Consider the following 5,977-nt stretch of genomic DNA (forward strand, 5'->3'; position numbering starts at 1 on the left):
ACCAGATTCCATGGAACAGAATCTGCCTGTTAGTGCTGGGAACTTAATCCAGGTCTTTTTGAAGAACAGCAAGCCATTTCTCCAGGTGCCTCCCCTCTGCCCCTTGGCAAGTACTTATTCTTATTCTGATTTCTCCTCTTTGCTTAGTGACTACCCCTCCATACCCTTTCACTATGTTTACCTAAAAACACCAGCCAAATAGCTCCCCAGGTCTACTGAAGCTGTTCTTTGAGAGAAGGCAAACTTCTATATACTTATACACAAGATCTAATACATTTAGAGACTAAATACTTGCTTTCTGTTAAGTTTTAATCATTTCCAGGCAAAGAAGTGTCAGCCATTCAATGCAATTGGCATATTGAATCACTGTATTGAGGTAGCTTTCTGTTGGTGGTGTTTGGTTTCTTTTCATTGAGGGGAGTCTAGAAAGAATAAGTTTGCTTTAACTAGGTTGTAACTTACTCAGACAAATTAGAGCTTTCCAATATCTCTTTTGTTAACCCAAAGAATAGACTCACTTAGAGGTAATTGTGTCAGACTGGAGAAAAATCAGGAAAGAAATTATCAAGGAATAACTGTAGGACTTTTTCTTTATTATTTTTCAAAGGAGTTAACAAAGCATGTTGGGAGAGTGAGTTTAGCTGTATTTTCTCTGCCAGTCCTGTAAATAAAAAAACAAAGGCCTAGAACAGTGTGTCAGCCTCCAAGGAACCAGGACCCTGGGATTCTTTCTCAGAGAACATAGTGTTTGTGCAGATATACTTAGAAACACAGTATTATTGTATTTCTCTGTTTATTAAAATGTGTTTTATAAGCACAATTACATTGAAGTTTGAAATATAAGTTCAGTTATTTTGACAAAAACTTATTATGAAACTTGCTTTTTTTGTTACTGATGTAATTTGTGGCAAAATTCTAATAAACATCTTGACAGTAAGTTTTCCTAAGTTAAGATGATACATTGGCCATTAAGATTTTTTTTTTCAACAATGACCTGAAGATTTTTGTTCACTGGTAGATTGCTTGCCTATGTCAAATCCTGGCTCTGTCTCTATACTTCATGAATGAATGAATGAGTGAATGAATGAATGAAGAAAACAATTACTCAAACAATAAAACTGGTCAAAATTAATTCTTTGGTATACAGTTCAGTGGAATTTTAAAAATAGTGTATTATATATATTTGAGAAAATATTAAAATTAACAAAATATACATTATGTAAAAACTTTTATAAAGGTTTTATTTCATTCATAATGTCCAATTTTTGGAAAACTCGAAGAAGCACAATGAACAACCAGTATATAACAAACAACAGAATGACAGAAATCTCTGGGGCTGTTACTGCGATTCAGTTTGAAACACTGGCTTCCAAGCCCAGTTGTTCATTGGGCCTTACTGACTGAATGCCAGGAATATCCAAGTTTTTTTTTTATTTTTCTATTGAAAAATGAAGAAACCCTTAAACATTAGACATACGATAAGAAGCTGCGAGTCAGGTAAACTTGCGAAATGCTCAAGTAGAAAAGTGAGAACTTGAGAAAGAGAAAGTTGTTCAGATGCTGCCTTTAGGAACTGTGAGGCAGCCACACCGAACTTAAGACTTCACGCACTTAAGACTGATTTTTTTAGGTCTCCAGAAGGGTGAGCATAGAGAGGAGACTTTATAGGCTTGCTGTCTCCATGCCGATGGGCCTCCTCCCCTGACCCCTGAAGTCTTTATTGAGGGACTCAGACTTTACAACATAGTCCCAATCATTTTCCAGAAGATGCTTTCAAAGATGCTTCCAAGAAGAGATTTCTTCCGTCTCAGTAGTTTCACCTACTTGTTTCCTTTTCAAATTCCTAGCCCTGATCAAATTTGCTTTTTTGTCATCATCTAGTTCTGCGCCGGACTTGTTCAGGAGGCTGTATTTCTAGTAGACAGGCACTGTGTGTCACTTCTTTTTATACCTTCTGAACTCAGCGTAGAACGGGATGTAAGAACACAGCTTGCATTTGTCAACAAAACAGAACCTTGCTTTTGCCCTTTGCTCATTGCAATCACAGATGAAGGCAGGTGAAGCACAAGGGAAAACTTACCAAGATGTGGAGCCTGGAAGAAAGAGGAATGGGGATCTAATGAAAGTCAGTGAGCGAGTTTAAAGCTTCGCAGCTTTATTTACATCTGATCTTTGTCCCCCGGAATGACAGTAAGTCTGCAACTTGCATTTCAGTGAAAGCTGTGGCTGTGGCCCAGTTATTCCTGCCAGGTTGGTCGATGCTGTTATTTTCATTATTGTTTCTTTCTTCATTGTCACTTTGACCAAAATACCCAAGAGAACCAAAGAGGAAGACTTCATTTTAGCACAGTTGTAACAGTTTCAATATATAGTACTGTTGATGCACAGAATCTGGGCCCAAGCAGAACACCATGGTGATAGGAGTGTGCGTGCACATGTGTGTGCACACTAGAGTATTTGTGTGTGTGTGTGTGTGTGTGTGTGTGTGTGTGTGATGAAGATACTTTCATGCCCTGGTCGACAGAGAGAAAGAAGAACAGAAGAAGAAGCCAGAGATAGATAAAACTTCCAAAGTCAAGTGTTCAGTGATCTACCTCTTCCAGTGAGCCCACGGTCCCTGGTTTCCACCCCTTCCTAAAATGGTACTGTGAGCTGGGATCTAAAGGTTTAGCACACAAACCTGTGGAAAACATTTCATATCCAAACCATAACTTCTTTTAATTCTCATGATTAATTTAATCACTGTCTTATATTTGTAAAGTTACCTGTATAAATAATTACAAAACACTTACTGAAGTGTAAAAACAAAACTGTATGTGAAATGCATTTCCTATGCCAGGCACTCTACAAGGTTCATTTTATTTCTCACTAAATTAATTAGCTTACTAATTATCTAGCAGCTATGTCTTGTGTTTAATTTGGAAGTGGATTATCTCTCTAGATTATCTTAAAAGTTCTAGACACATAAACCCCTCCCTGACTCAGTCTCCTGAGTTTATCAATAGCGAATTATATCTCCTCAACTACTTTTCACTGTACTCTGCCCTCTGAGAACTGATTTTTTCCTGGGTAGCATTAGCTGTGTATTGAAAGAGTCTGTATGCAAACCAAGCATTTGCTTATGTGACATCTATGTTCTTTCTCTTATGCAGACTGCCACATAATTCTCAATGATTAGATTCTGCTATATCTTTACCAGTTCTCTTCTTTTAAAAGGCCACAACAAAATAAAACAGGGCTTAAGACAGGGACGTACAGAAAGCAAAGGCTATTGGAAGAGGTGCATGTGCAAAGGAGACACCAGCTGAAAGGCAAGGAATCACAGGGCACAGAACAGTGTGAATGTGAGACAAGACTGACAGTGCTCATTTCCAAAAATAAACTTCATGTGATGAAACTGAGTATCTAGAGTATTCAGATTCACAACTCTTATTAGTATTCTACTGGAGCCAGAGGAGCTACAGATACTGCTAGCATGCCTCAGCACCTGTGGTTCTAAGCTTTGCTCACACACGACCACAGAGTCACATGGCAACCCAACTAACTGAGTCATTTTGTGTAATCTTTATTGTAAGAATGTTTTTCACAAGAACATGCTGATGACCTCCACTTTCTCCTTGGAATAAGGGGTCAGGTGAACAATTTTTCCTGTTTTTCTCTATCCTTTATCTCAGTTACAGAAATCCTGGATGATGACAGGAGTGTGAACCAAAGTCCGTACCTTGCTGATACTAAAGCATAAAGCTAGAGCTCTCGTGCCCACCATCTTCAGAGCTAAAGGGTTACAGTAAGACTCCTAATTGGCTCTAACTTGCTACTATTGAATTATGTTAATGCTGACAAGTACAAAACAGCTAAAATTCTGATATGAAATAATGTCAATCCTTGCTGTTCAATTTGAATAAATAAACCACTTTTTAAATTTAATTTTTAATCATTTTACACTGGTTTCAGAAAAATATAAAATATACATAATAATAATAAAGGTGGAACATGTAGATATTTTCAGTATTTATTTTATTTCAGGTATTAAAGTGGATTATAGTACAAATCTGTTTTAAAAGTAATTCTGATTACATAAAATTTTCTATTCTAACTGCCCCTAAAATAAAATAAAATGCCACAATCTCTGAGATACCTAATAAGATAAACAATGGTTAATGTTAACTGTCAAGTTGGCAGAAGTCAGCATCACCTAGGAGACTGGCCTCTGGGCATCTCTATGGGGTATTATCTTAATTGGCTTAATTGAGGTGAAAAGATTTGCCCAGTGTGTGTGTGGTACCTTTTTCCAAGGCAGGAGATCCTGAACAGAATAAAGATGGAGGACAAGAACATGAGCTGAGCATCAGAAGGCAGAACCTCAATGCTCTGCTCTTACAGAAGTCACAATGTGAACCTCTGCTTTGAGCTCCTGCTGGCTTGCCTTCCCCTCCTTGATGGACTAGAATGAATTCATTTGCTCTTAAATTGCTTTTTTCTAGAGTATTTTAATTAAAAGCAAGGGATTAAAACAAAGCAAAACAACTACGAAGACTGCCACGCCCACTCGTCTACTCCAGTAAAGTCTACAGTGTCAGGCTTGAAGGCCTGATCACAGACCAGAGGCCTATGGCTTCAAAGGGAGCTTGCCTCCTGGGTATTCAGTTAGTTGCTGGCATCTCCTAACTCAGACGTGTTCCAGATTAGTCTTTCCAATACTCAACATGCCTTCTTATTCAGGCATAAAGATGCCCCAAGAAATAATTCATAAATAGTTAAAACTAAGATTAAACATTGTTCCCTGGCCAGCACAGTGTTCCAATATATCCTAATTTATTACCAAGCTGTCCTTAGCTTGGAATTTCTCACAAGGAAACTGGTTATCAGACATGGTGTCTACAGAGTTAGGAACAGAGGTCAGGCACTATTGCTACTGTAAACATAGTTAGAATTCTCAGAGCAGTCCCACAGAAGACAGAATTGTTTTACATACCAGAGAGTAATTGAAGGGCTTCCCTCACTTAAGGGCATTCTTAGGAACTACTAGATTGGAACTTCTTGGTGCTTGCCTCCAACAAACCCAGAGAATTAGTTTGGGACTGCCAAGATAGCCCCAGTGGGAAGGGCACCACTGCTCTTCTGCTTTGCACCTGGATGCCTGATCTTACTGACCTTGATGTAACTGTCACTTGCCTACGTGACTTCTGTCTTACTGTCTGATCTTACTGACCTTGATGTCATCCTCACCTGCCTACATGACTTTTGTCATCTGCCCTGTTTTCTGTATATATAAGCCTGGTTTTCACTTTGTGCACAGACTGACTCAAACATTCAGATTCAAGACGGAGCATTCCAACTTCAAGCCTCATAAAGTCTGCAGTCCCCAGGGCCCAGAGCACTCGGGCCCAGGGGTGCAGAGCCTGTCCAGAAGAGGTAGCCTGTCCAGCACCTGTCCAGAAGAGCTTTAGACCCAGTGTGTTTCAGGAGGCCTCAGATGTACCTCGACTGCTAAGCTGCCAGACTTTTCATTCCTCTTTTGTAATGACTGTAAAAGCCTGATGCCATTTTTGAGAAATACACTCAGACTCAGCACTTCCTTGTGTTGATTCTGTTTGTGACTTCCCAAATTTTTTGCCCTCCTGACCAGAACTCTCGTTCCGTGGGACAAGAGGTCCCTGCAGCGAACCCAGTCCATGGCAGAAGACAACAAGAAAAAATGGTTAGCTAACTCTACTTGCCAAATATCTTAGTACAACCCTGGCTCTATCCTTACCTGTGAGAGAACTGATGCGCCAACCCTCCCTGTACTTTCTTCTCCAGCCAGCAAGTGAGGGATCCTCTAGGATACCCTATGCATTTAGAGAGGTTTTCTAGAGTCAGTGAATCTGATTAAATCCACTACCACTATCACCACCACTACCACCATCACCACCACCACCACTGCCACCACCACTGCCACCACCACCATCACCACCACTGCTACCACCACCACCAT

Source organism: Mastomys coucha, unplaced genomic scaffold (genome assembly GCF_008632895.1).
Source record: "Mastomys coucha isolate ucsf_1 unplaced genomic scaffold, UCSF_Mcou_1 pScaffold16, whole genome shotgun sequence".
Lineage (NCBI taxonomy): Eukaryota > Metazoa > Chordata > Mammalia > Rodentia > Muridae > Mastomys > Mastomys coucha.